Source organism: Heptranchias perlo, unplaced genomic scaffold (genome assembly GCF_035084215.1).
Source record: "Heptranchias perlo isolate sHepPer1 unplaced genomic scaffold, sHepPer1.hap1 HAP1_SCAFFOLD_333, whole genome shotgun sequence".
In the NCBI taxonomy this organism is placed as follows: Eukaryota; Metazoa; Chordata; class Chondrichthyes; order Hexanchiformes; family Hexanchidae; genus Heptranchias; species Heptranchias perlo.
In genome coordinates, this window is record NW_027139345.1 from 98,532 (window position 1) to 111,295 (window position 12,764).

Here is a 12,764-nt window from a genome sequence, read left to right on the forward strand (position 1 = left end):
CAGACCGGCCAGCTCGCTCTGACTCACCATCCCATTCCCCAAGGTCAGACCGGCCAGCTCGCTCTGACTCACCATCCCATTCCCCAAGGTCAGACCGGCCAGCTCGCTCTGACTCACCATCCCATTCCCCAAGGTCAGACCGGCCAGCTCGCTCTGACTCACCATCCCATTCCCCAAGGTAAGACCGGCCAGCTCGCTCTGACTCACCATCCCATTCCCCAAGGTAAGACCGGCCAGCTCGCTCTGACTCATCATCCAGTTCCCCAAGGTAAGACCGGCCAGCTCGCTCTGACTCACCATCCCATTCCCCAAGGTCAGACCGGCCAGCTCGCTCTGACTCACCATCCCATTCCCCAAGGTCAGACCGGCCAGCTTGCTCTGACTCACCATCCCATTCCCCAAGGTAAGACCGGCCAGCTCGCTCTGACTCACCATCCCGTCCCCCAAGGTAAGACCGGCCAGCTTGCTCTGACTCACCATCCCATTCCCCAAGGTAAGACCGGCCAGCTCGCTCTGACTCACCATCCCATTCCCCAAGGTCAGACCGGCCAGCTCGCTCTGACTCACCATCCCATTCCCCAAGGTCAGACCGGCCAGCTCGCTCTGACTCATCATCCAGTTCCCCAAGGTCAGACCGGCCAGCTCGCTCTGACTCACCATCCCATTCCCCAAGGTCAGACCGGCCAGCTCGCTCTGACTCACCATCCCATTCCCCAAGGTCAGACCGGCCAGCTCGCTCTGACTCACCATCCCATTCCCCAAGGTCAGACCGGCCAGCTCGCTCTGACTCATCATCCCATTCCCCAAGGTCAGACTATAACCTTTACTGGGTCCGCCTGTCCTCCACACACTGTCTCACTGCTCTGACTGCGCTCCTATTGGATCAGCAGGTAAGGTTTGGTGAGAAGGATTTTTTCAGGACTTAGAGTTCGGAGTTTCTGAGGAGAGACTGATAGAACTGAAGTGTTGAGGAGGAGGTTCACAATATAGATTATCCAACTCTCTCTCCTCCCTCCCTTCGTTCTTTCTAGTTCTCTCCTTTTCTTTCTCTTCTTTTCTTTCTCTCTCTCTCTCTTGTCTTTTCTTTCCATCCATCCATCTATCCTCCCCACCTCTCTTCTTTCAAAGCTGCTGCTGTCTAACCCTTTGATTGGTTTACGGTGATTTCTGATTTCAGGAGTTAATCTGGGCACTGCAGCCTGGTTTCAGCAGGAGACGCAGCCTGTTCATTCGGGAGAGACAGTCGTCAGAGCCCCAGGATTCCTCACAAACGATTCCTATACCTCATCTGCCAGGGCACCTCCCATCATTCTTTGGTACAGCACGGGAAACGGGCAAACATTAGCACCGACGTCAAACAGAGAGCGGTGAGTCCAATACAGAACACTTGGGGGGTGACCAGAGGGTAGAGACTGGGGGTCTGATCCACACTGGGAGCAGCGAGCACAGCACGGGGCTGGGAGTCTGATCCGATCAAGATTCTGCGGAGAGAGCGTGGTGTTGTGTTACAGGCAGAGAGTGCGTGGTGTTGTGTTACAGGCAGAGAGAGCGTGGTGTTGTGTTACAGGCAGAGAGAGCGTGGTGCTGTGTTACAGGCAGAGAGTGCGTGGTGCTGTGTTACAGGCAGAGAGTGCGTGGTGTTGTGTTACAGGCAGAGAGAGCGTGGTGCTGTGTTACAGGCAGAGAGAGCGCGGTGTTGTGTTACAGGCAGAGAGAGCGTGGTGCTGTGTTACAGGCAGAGAGTGCGTGGTGCTGTGTTACAGGCAGAGAGAGCGCGGTGTTGTGTTACAGGCAGAGAGTGCGTGGTGCTGTGTTACAGGCAGAGAGAGCGCGGTGTTGTGTTACAGGCAGAGAGAGCGTGATGCTGTGTTACAGGCAGAGAGAGCGTGGTGCTGTGTTACAGGCAGAGAGAGCATGGTGCTGTGTTACAGGCAGAGAGTGCGTGGTGCTGTGTTACAGGCAGAGAGTGCGTGGTGCTGTGTTACAGGCAGAGAGTGCGTGGTGCTGTGTTACAGGCAGAGAGAGCATGATGCTGTGTTACAGGCAGAGAGTGCGTGGTGTTGTGTTACAGGCAGAGAGAGCGTGGTGCTGTGTTACAGGCAGAGAGTGCGTGGTGCTGTGTTACAGGCAGAGAGAGCGCGGTGTTGTGTTACAGGCAGAGAGTGCGTGGTGCTGTGTTACAGGCAGAGAGTGCGTGGTGCTGTGTTACAGGCAGAGAGTGCGTGGTGCTGTGTTACAGGCAGAGAGTGCGTGGTGCTGTGTTACAGGCAGAGAGTGCGTGGTGCTGTGTTACAGGCAGAGAGTGCGTGGTGCTGTGTTACAGGCAGAGAGAGCATGATGCTGTGTTACAGGCAGAGAGTGCGTGGTGCTGTGTTACAGGCAGAGAGTGCGTGGTGTTGTGTTACAGGCAGAGAGAGTGTGGTGCTGTGTTACAGGCAGAGAGAGCGTGGTGCTGTGTTACAGGCAGAGAGTGCGTGGTGCTGTGTTACAGGCAGAGAGAGCATGGTGTTGTGTTACAGGCAGAGAGTGCGTGGTGCTGTGTTACAGGCAGAGAGTGCGTGGTGCTGTGTTACAGGCAGAGAGTGCGTGGTGTTGTGTTACAGGCAGAGAGAGCGTGGTGCTGTGTTACAGGCAGAGAGTGCGTGGTGCTGTGTTACAGGCAGAGAGAGCGCGGTGTTGTGTTACAGGCAGAGAGTGCGTGGTGCTGTGTTACAGGCAGAGAGAGCGCGGTGTTGTGTTACAGGCAGAGAGAGCGTGATGCTGTGTTACAGGCAGAGAGAGCATGGTGCTGTGTTACAGGCAGAGAGAGCATGGTGCTGTGTTACAGGCAGAGAGTGCGTGGTGCTGTGTTACAGGCAGAGAGTGCGTGGTGCTGTGTTACAGGCAGAGAGAGCATGATGCTGTGTTACAGGCAGAGAGTGCGTGGTGCTGTGTTACAGGCAGAGAGAGCATGATGCTGTGTTACAGGCAGAGAGTGCGTGGTGCTGTGTTACAGGCAGAGAGAGCATGATGCTGTGTTACAGGCAGAGAGTGCGTGGTGCTGTGTTACAGGCAGAGAGTGCGTGGTGTTGTGTTACAGGCAGAGAGAGTGTGGTGCTGTGTTACAGGCAGAGAGAGCGTGGTGCTGTGTTACAGGCAGAGAGAGCGTGGTGCTGTGTTACAGGCAGAGAGAGCGCGGTGTTGTGTTACAGGCAGAGAGAGCGTGATGCTGTGTTACAGGCAGAGAGAGCGTGGTGCTGTGTTACAGGCAGAGAGAGCATGGTGCTGTGTTACAGGCAGAGAGTGCGCGGTGTTGTGTTACAGGCAGAGAGAGCATGGTGTTGTGTTACAGGCAGATAGAGCGTGGTGCTGTGTTACAGGCAGAGAGAGCATGGTGCTGTGTTACAGGCAGAGAGAGCATGGTGTTGTGTTACAGGCAGAGAGAGCGTGGTGCTGTGTTACAGGCAGAGAGAGCGTGGTGCTGTGTTACAGGCAGAGAGAGCATGGCGTTGTGTTACAGGCAGAGAGTGCGTGGTGTTGTGTTACAGGCAGAGAGAGCATGGTGTTGTGTTACAGGCAGAGAGAGCATGGTGTTGTGTTACAGGCAGAGAGAGCGTGGTGTTGTGTTACAGGCAGAGAGAGCGTGATGCTGTGTTACAGGCAGAGAGAGCATGGTGCTGTGTTACAGGCAGAGAGAGCATGGTGTTGTGTTACAGGCAGAGAGAGCATGGTGTTGTGTTACAGGCAGAGAGAGCATGGTGCCGTGTTACAGGCAGTGTGCGTGGTTCTGTGTTACAGGCGGAGAGTGTGTGGTTCTGTGTTACAGGCGGAGAGTGCATGGTGCTGTGTTACAGGCGGAGAGTGCGTGGTGCTGTGTTACAGGCAGAGAGTGCGTGGTGCTGCGTTACAGGCGGAGAGTGCGTGGTGCTGCGTTACAGGCAGAGTGTGCCTGGTGCTGCGTTACAGGTGGAGAGTGCGTGGTGCTGTGTTACAGGCAGAGTGTTCCTGGTGCTGCGTTACAGGCGGAGAGTGCGTGGTTCTGTGTTACAGGCGGAGAGTGCATGGTGCTGTGTTACAGGCGGAGAGAGTGTGGTGCTGTGTTACAGGCAGAGAGAGCGTGGTGCTGTGTTACAGGCAGAGAGAGCATGGTGTTGTGTTACAGGCAGAGAGAGCATGGTGTTGTGTTACAGGCAGAGAGAGCGTGGTGTTGTGTTACAGGCAGAGAGAGCGTGATGCTGTGTTACAGGCAGAGAGAGCATGGTGCTGTGTTACAGGCAGAGAGAGCATGGTGTTGTGTTACAGGCAGAGAGAGCGTGATGCTGTGTTACAGGCAGAGAGAGCATGGTGTTGTGTTACAGGCAGAGAGAGCATGGTGCCGTGTTACAGGCAGTGTGCGTGGTTCTGTGTTACAGGCGGAGAGTGTGTGGTTCTGTGTTACAGGCGGAGAGTGCATGGTGCTGTGTTACAGGCGGAGAGTGCGTGGTGCTGTGTTACAGGCAGAGAGTGCGTGGTGCTGCGTTACAGGTGGAGAGTGCGTGGTGCTGTGTTACAGGCAGAGTGTTCCTGGTGCTGCGTTACAGGCGGAGAGTGCGTGGTTCTGTGTTACAGGCGGAGAGTGCATGGTGCTGTGTTACAGGCGGAGAGAGTGTGGTGCTGTGTTACAGGCAGAGAGAGCGTGGTGCTGTGTTACAGGCGGAGAGTGCGTGGTGCTGCGTTACAGGCGGAGAGTGCGTGGTGCTGCGTTACAGGCAGAGTGTGCCTGGTGCTGTGTTACAGGCAGAGAGTGCATGGTGCTGCGTTACAGGTGGAGAGTGCGTGGTGCTGCTTTACAGGCAGAGTGTGCCTGGTGCTGCGTTACAGGCGGAGAGTGCGTGGTGCTGCGTTACAGGCAGAGTGTGCCTGGTGCTGCGTTACAGGCGGAGAGTGCGTGGTGCTGCGTTACAGGCAGAGAGAGCGTGGTGCTGCGTTACAGGTGGAGAGTGCGTGGTGCTGTGTTACAGGCAGAGTGTTCCTGGTGCTGCGTTACAGGCGGAGAGTGCGTGGTTCTGTGTTACAGGCAGAGAGTGCGTGGTGCTGCGTTACAGGCAGAGTGTGCCTGGTGCTGCGTTACAGGCGGAGAGTGCGTGGTGCTGTGTACAGGCAGAGTGTTCCTGTTGCTGCGTTACAGGCGGAGAGTGCGTGGTGCTGTGTTACAGGCGGAGAGTGCGTGGTGCTGCGTTACAGGCAGAGTGTGCCTGGTGCTGCGTTACAGACGGAGAGTGCGTGGTGCTGTGTACAGGCAGAGTGTTCCTGGTGCTGCGTTACAGGCGGAGAGTGCGTGGTGCTGCGTTACAGGCAGAGTGTTCCTGGTGCTGCTTTACAGGCGGAGAGTGCGTGGTGCTGTGTTACAGGCGGAGAGTGCGTGGTGCTGTGTTACAGGCGGAGAGTGCGTGGTGCTGCGTTACAGGCGGAGAGTGCGTGGTGCTGCGTTACAGGCAGAGTGTTCCTGGTGCTGCGTTACAGGCGGAGAGTGCGTGGTGCTGCGTTACAGGCGGAGAGTGCATGGTGCTGTGTTACAGGCGGAGAGAGTGTGGTGCTGTGTTACAGGCAGAGAGAGCGTGGTACTGTGTTACAGGCGGAGAGTGCGTGGTGCTGTGTTACAGGCAGAGAGTGCGTGGTGCTGCGTTACAGGCGGAGAGTGCGTGGTGCTGCGTTACAGGCAGAGTGTGCCTGGTGCTGTGTTACAGGCAGAGAGTGCATGGTGCTGCGTTACAGGTGGAGAGTGCGTGGTGCTGCGTTACAGGCAGAGTGTGCCTGGTGCTGCGTTACAGGCGGAGAGTGCGTGGTGCTGCGTTACAGGCAGAGTGTGCCTGGTGCTGCGTTACAGGCGGAGAGTGCATGGTGCTGCGTTACAGGCAGAGAGAGCGTGGTGCTGCGTTACAGGTGGAGAGTGCGTGGTGCTGTGTTACAGGCAGAGTGTTCCTGGTGCTGCGTTACAGGCGGAGAGTGCGTGGTGCTGTGTTACAGGCAGAGAGTGCGTGGTGCTGCGTTACAGGCAGAGTGTGCCTGGTGCTGCGTTACAGGCGGAGAGTGCGTGGTGCTGTGTACAGGCAGAGTGTTCCTGTTGCTGCGTTACAGGCGGGAGTGCGTGGTGCTGTGTTACAGGCGGAGAGTGCGTGGTGCTGCGTTACAGGCAGAGTGTGCCTGGTGCTGCGTTACAGACGGAGAGTGCGTGGTGCTGTGTACAGGCAGAGTGTTCCTGGTGCTGCGTTACAGGCGGAGAGTGCGTGGTGCTGCGTTACAGGCAGAGTGTTCCTGGTGCTGCTTTACAGGCGGAGAGTGCGTGGTGCTGTGTTACAGGCGGAGAGTGCGTGGTGCTGTGTTACAGGCGGAGAGTGCGTGGTGCTGCGTTACAGGCGGAGAGTGCGTGGTGCTGCGTTACAGGCAGAGTGTTCCTGGTGCTGCGTTACAGGTGGAGAGTGCGTGGTGCTGTGTTACAGGCAGAGTGTTCCTGGTGCTGCGTTACAGGCGGAGAGTGCGTGGTGCTGTGTACAGGCAGAGTGTGCGTGGTGCTGCGTTACAGGCGGAGAGTGCGTGGTGCTGCGTTACAGGCGGAGAGTGCGTGGTGCTGTGTACAGGCAGAGTGTGCGTGGTGCTGCGTTACAGGCGGAGAGTGCGTGGTGCTGCGTTACAGGCGGAGAGTGCGTGGTGCTGTGTACAGGCAGAGTGTGCGTGGTGCTGCGTTACAGGCGGAGAGTGCGTGGTGCTGTGTTACAGGCGGAGAGTGCGTGGTGCTGCGTTACAGGCAGAGAGTGCGTGGTGCTGTGTACAGGCGGAGAGTGCGTGGTGCTGCGTTACAGGCGGAGAGTGCGTGGTGCTGTGTACAGGCAGGGTGTGCGTGGTGCTGCGTTACAGGCGGAGAGTGCGTGGTGCTGCGTTACAGGCGGAGAGTGCGTGGTGCTGTGTACAGGCAGAGTGTGCGTGGTGCTGCGTTACAGGCGGAGAGTGCGTGGTGCTGCGTTACAGGCGGAGAGTGCGTGGTGCTGTGTTACAGGCAGAGTGTTCCTGGTGCTGCGTTACAGGCGGAGAGTGCGTGGTGCTGTGTACAGGCAGAGTGTGCGTGGTGCTGCGTTACAGGCGGAGAGTGCGTGGTGCTGCGTTACAGGCGGAGAGTGCGTGGTGCTGTGTACAGGCAGAGTGTGCGTGGTGCTGCGTTACAGGCGGAGAGTGCGTGGTGCTGCGTTACAGGCGGAGAGTGCGTGGTGCTGTGTACAGGCAGAGTGTGCGTGGTGCTGCGTTACAGGCGGAGAGTGCGTGGTGCTGTGTTACAGGCGGAGAGTGCGTGGTGCTGCGTTACAGGCAGAGAGTGCGTGGTGCTGTGTACAGGCGGAGAGTGCGTGGTGCTGCGTTACAGGCGGAGAGTGCGTGGTGCTGTGTACAGGCAGGGTGTGCGTGGTGCTGCGTTACAGGCGGAGAGTGCGTGGTGCTGCGTTACAGGCGGAGAGTGCGTGGTGCTGTGTACAGGCAGAGTGTGCGTGGTGCTGCGTTACAGGCGGAGAGTGCGTGGTGCTGCGTTACAGGCGGAGAGTGCGTGGTGCTGTGTACAGGCAGAGTGTGCGTGGTGCACTGTTGCAGGCGGAGAGTTGTTGTGCCTCACAATTAGTGACCATTTCTGTGTGCTGTTCCACTAGGGATGCAGAATTGCAGGACCCTCTGTTTCTCCACGGTTTCTGTAAATGGCCCGGATGTGAGCAGGTGTTTAAGGAATATGAGGCCTTTTTGAAGTAAGTCTTATGTTTTTTTTGTGGTTGTGAGGAAGTCTCTGATCACGCTGCTCGCGGTGGGTGGGGCAGGTAATCCTGTGAGACTGTTTCATACACACACTGACACTCGTTAATCCACCTCCGTCAGAGAGATCCATTCTTATTTTTGGGGAGTTGTTTAAATTTATTTAATTGACATCGACCGTGTCACCTGGAGCCAGTGACTCCAGTGAGTTACTCAGATAGTCAGTGATAAAGAGTCAGGCGCTGCTGGGGGGGTAGAGGGGGCGAGGGGGAGAGGGAGGGGGCGAGGGGGCGAGGGGGAGAGGGAGAGGGAGAGGGAGGGGGCGAGGGGGAGAGGGAGAGGGAAGGGGCGAGGGGGAGTGGGTGGGTGAGGAGGAGAGAGGGAGAGGGCAGGGGGGAAGGGAGAGAGGGGGAGGGGAGGGAGGGGGCAAGGGGGAGAGGGGGAGTGGAGGGGAAGGGGAGGGTTGAGGGGGAGAAGGAGGGTGAGGAGGAGAGAGGGAGAGGGCAGGGGGCGAGGGGGAGAGGGAGAGAGGGGGAGTGGAGAGGGAGGGAGGGGGAGTGGAGGGGGTGGAGAGGGAGGGTGGGGGCGCGGGGGAGAGGGGGAGTGGAGGGGAGGAGAGGGGCGGAGGGGTGGAGGGAGAGAGGGAGTGGAGGGGGTGGAGAGGGAGGGAGGGGGCGAGGGGTGGAGGGAGAGAGGGAGTGGAGGGGAGGAGGGGGGAGGGGGCGAGGGGTGGAGGGAGAGAGGGAGTGGAGGGGAGGAGGGGGGGAGGGGGCGAGGGGTGGAGGGAGAGAGGGAGTGGAGGGGGTGGAGAGGGAGGGAGGGGGCGAGGGGTGGAGGGAGAGAGGGAGTGTGGAGGGGAGAGGGGGAGGAGTGAGGTGGCGAGGGTGAAAGGGAGAGGGGGATGGAGGGGGAGGAGAGGGAGGAGGAGGAGAGGGAGCGACGGGGTAGAGGGGGAAGGGGCGAGGGGGGAGAGAGAGGGGGATGGAGGGGAATGGGGAGGAGGAGAGGTGGAGAGAGGGTGAGAGGGGGACGCACTGCGATGGGCTGTCTCGAGGCACTGGACCGAGGACTGACTGCTCCACAGTGCAGAGGCTAAAGGGACCCTTTCACCACCCTCTGTTCTGCTCTAAAACCTACTCTCCATTACTGTGAGCGGGCCAGTAATGGGGGTCTAGAGATCTGTGCCTCATCACATCCGGGATCTTTGGGACCATTTCCTGCCTGCGATTTATAGATACATTTACTGCTCCTCGTGCTTCAGTCAGCTCACTATTGTACAGTGTCCTGCTCCTCGTGCTTCAGTCACTCACTATTGTACAATGTCCTGCTCCTCGTGCTTCAGTCACTCACTATTGTACAGTGTCCTGCTCCTCGTGCTTCAGTCACTCACTATTGTACAATGTCCTGCTCCTCGTGCTCCAGTCAGCTCACTATTGTACAGTGTCCTGCTCCTCGTGCTTCAGTCACTCACTATTGTACAATGTCCTGCTCCTCGTGCTCCAGTCAGCTCACTATTGTACAATGTCCTGCTCCTCGTGCTCCAGTCAGCTCACTATTGTACAGTGTCCTGCTCCTCGTGCTTCAGTCAGCTCACTATTGTACAGTGTCCTGCTCCTCGTGCTTCAGTCAGCTCACTATTGTACAATGTCCTGCTCCTCGTGCTTCAGTCACTCACTATTGTACACTGTCCTGCTCCTCGTGCTCCAGTCAGCTCACCATTGTACAGTGTCCTGCTCCTCGTGCTTCAGTCAGCTCACTATTGTACAGTGTCCTGCTCCTCGTGCTTCAGTCACTCACTATTGTACAGTGCCCTGGTCCTCGTGCTTCAGTCAGCTCACTATGGTACAATGTCCTGCTCCTCGTGCTTCAGTCAGCTCACTATGGTACAATGTCCTGCTCCTCGTGCTTCAGTCAGCTCACTATTATACAGTGTCCTGCTCCTCGTGCTTCAGTCAGCTCACTATTGTACAGTGTCCTGCTCCTCGTGCATCAGTCAGCTCACTATTGTACAATGTCCTGCTCCTCGTGCTTCAGTCAGCTCACTATTGTACAATGTCCTGCTCCTCGTGCTTCAGTCAGCTCACCATTGTACAATGTCCTGCTCCTCGTGCTTCAGTCACTCACTATTGTACAGTGTCCTGCTCCTCGTGCTTCAGTCAGCTCACTATTATACAGTGCTCTGCTCCTCGTGCTTCAGTCAGCTCACTATTGTACAATGTCCTGCTCCTCGTGCTTCAGTCAGCTCACTATGGAACAATGTCCTGCTCCTCGTGCTTCAGTCACTCACTATTGTACAGTGTCCTGCTCCTCGTGCTCCAGTCACTCACTATTGTACAATGTCCTGCTCCTCGTGCTTCAGTCAGCGCACTATTGTACGATGTCCTGCTCCTCGTGCTCCAGACAGCTCACTATTGTACAATGTCCTGCTCCTCGTGCTTCAGTCAGCTCACTATTGTACAGTACCCTGCTTCTCGTGCTTCAGTCAGCTCACTATTGTATAATGTCCTGCTCCTCGTGCTTCAGTCAGCTCACTATTGTACAATGTCCTGCTCCTCGTGCTTCAGTCAGCTCACTATTGTACAGTACCCTGCTTCTCGTGCTTCAGTCAGCTCACTATTGTATAATGTCCTGCTCCTCGTGCTTCAGTCAGCTCACTATTGTACAATGTCCTGCTCCTCGTGCTTCAGTCAGCTCACTATTGTACAGTGCCCTGCTCCTCGTGCTTCAGTCAGCTCACTATTGTACAGTGCCCTGCTCCTCGTGCTTCAGTCACTCACTATGGTTCAGTGCCCTGCTCCTCGTGCTTCAGTCAGCTCACTATTGTACAGTGCCCTGGTCCTCGTGCTTCAGTCAGCTCACTATTGTACAGTGCCCTGCTCCTCGTGCTTCAGTCACTCACTATGGTACAGTGCCCTGCTCCTCGTGCTTCAGTCAGCTCACTATTGTACAGTGCCCTGGTCCTCGTGCTTCAGTCACTCACTATTGTACAGTGCCCTGCTCCTCGTGCTTCAGTCAGCTCACTATTGTACAGTGCCCTGCTCCTCGTGCTTCAGTCAGCTCACTATTGTACAGTGCCCTGCTCCTTGTGCTTCAGTCACTCACTATGGTACAGTGCCCTGCTCCTCGTGCTTCAATCAGCTCACTATTGTACAGTGCCCTGGTCCTCGTGCTTCAGTCACTCACTATTGTACAGTGCCCTGCTCCTCGTGCTTCAGTCAGCTCACTATTGTACAGTGCCCTGGTCCTCGTGCTTCAGTCACTCACTATTGTACAATGTCCTGCTCCTCGTGCTTCAGTCAGCTCACTATGGTACAGTGCCCTGCTCCTCGTGCTTCAGTCACTCACTATTGTACAGTGCCCTGCTCCTCGTGCTTCAGTCAGCTCACTATTGTACAGTGCCCTGGTCCTCGTGCTTCAGTCACTCACTATTGTACAATGTCCTGCTCCTCGTGCTTCAGTCAGCTCACTATTGTACAGTGCCCTGCTCCTCGTGCTTCAGTCAGCTCACTATTGTACAGTGCCCTGCTCCTCATGCTTCAGTCACTCACTATGGTACAGTGCCCTGCTCCTCGTGCTTCAGTCAGCTCACTATTGTACAGTGCCCTGGTCCTCGTGCTTCAGGCACTCACTATTGTACAGTGTCCTGCTCCTCGTGCTTCAGTCAGCTCACTATTGTACAGTGTCCTGCTCCTCGTGCTTCAGTCAGCTCACTATTGTACAATGTCCTGCTCCTCGTGCTTCAGTCAGCTCACTATTGTACAATGTCCTGCTCCTCGTGCTTCAGTCAGCTCACTATTGTACAATGTCCTGCTCCTCGTGCTTCAGTCACTCACTATTGTACAGTGTCCTGCTCCTCGTGCTTCAGTCAGCTCACTATTATACAGTGCTCTGCTCCTCGTGCTTCAGTCAGCTCACTATTGTACAATGTCCTGCTCCTCGTGCTTCAGTCAGCTCACTATGGAACAATGTCCTGCTCCTCGTGCTTCAGTCACTCACTATTGTACAGTGTCCTGCTCCTCGTGCTCCAGTCACTCACTATTGTACAATGTCCTGCTCCTCGTGCTTCAGTCAGCGCACTATTGTACGATGTCCTGCTCCTCGTGCTCCAGACAGCTCACTATTGTACAATGTCCTGCTCCTCATGCTTCAGTCAGCTCACTATTGTACAGTACCCTGCTTCTCGTGCTTCAGTCAGCTCACTATTGTATAATGTCCTGCTCCTCGTGCTTCAGTCAGCTCACTATTGTACAATGTCCTGCTCCTCGTGCTTCAGTCAGCTCACTATTGTACAGTGCCCTGCTCCTCGTGCTTCAGTCAGCTCACTATTGTACAGTGCCCTGCTCCTCGTGCTTCAGTCACTCACTATGGTACAGTGCCCTGCTCCTCGTGCTTCAGTCAGCTCACTATTGTACAGTGCCCTGGTCCTCGTGCTTCAGTCACTCACTATTGTACAGTGCCCTGCTCCTCGTGCTTCAGTCAGCTCACTATTGTACAGTGCCCTGCTCCTCGTGCTTCAGTCAGCTCACTATTGTACAGTGCCCTGCTCCTTGTGCTTCAGTCACTCACTATGGTACAGTGCCCTGCTCCTCGTGCTTCAATCAGCTCACTATTGTACAGTGCCCTGCTCCTCGTGCTTCAGTCACTCACTATTGTACAGTGCCCTGCTCCTCGTGCTTCAGTCAGCTCACTATTGTACAGTGCCCTGGTCCTCGTGCTTCAGTCACTCACTATTGTACAATGTCCTGCTCCTCGTGCTTCAGTCAGCTCACTATGGTACAGTGCCCTGCTCCTCGTGCTTCAGTCACTCACTATTGTACAGTGCCCTGCTCCTCGTGCTTCAGTCAGCTCACTATTGTACAGTGCCCTGGTCCTCGTGCTTCAGTCACTCACTATTGTACAATGTCCTGCTCCTCGTGCTTCAGTCAGCTCACTATTGTACAGTGCCCTGCTCCTCGTGCTTCAGTCAGCTCACTATTGTACAGTGCCCTGCTCCTCATGCTTCAGTCACTCACTATGGT

At 56.2% G+C, this 12,764-nt stretch overlaps 1 protein-coding gene across 1 annotated transcript in view; it reads left to right on the forward strand.

The window, feature by feature from the left end:
* The first annotated feature begins 685 nt into the window (after nucleotides 1-685).
* The window catches only part of LOC137311392 (forkhead box protein P3-like), a 78,912-nt gene continuing 66,833 nt past the window's right edge, over nucleotides 686-12,764 (forward strand). Inside the window, exons 1-3 of the mRNA XM_067978633.1 lie at nucleotides 686-763; nucleotides 1,178-1,367; nucleotides 7,650-7,742. The gene's annotated coding sequence lies outside the window, so the exon portion shown is untranslated. The remainder of the gene's footprint in view (nucleotides 764-1,177; nucleotides 1,368-7,649; nucleotides 7,743-12,764) is intronic.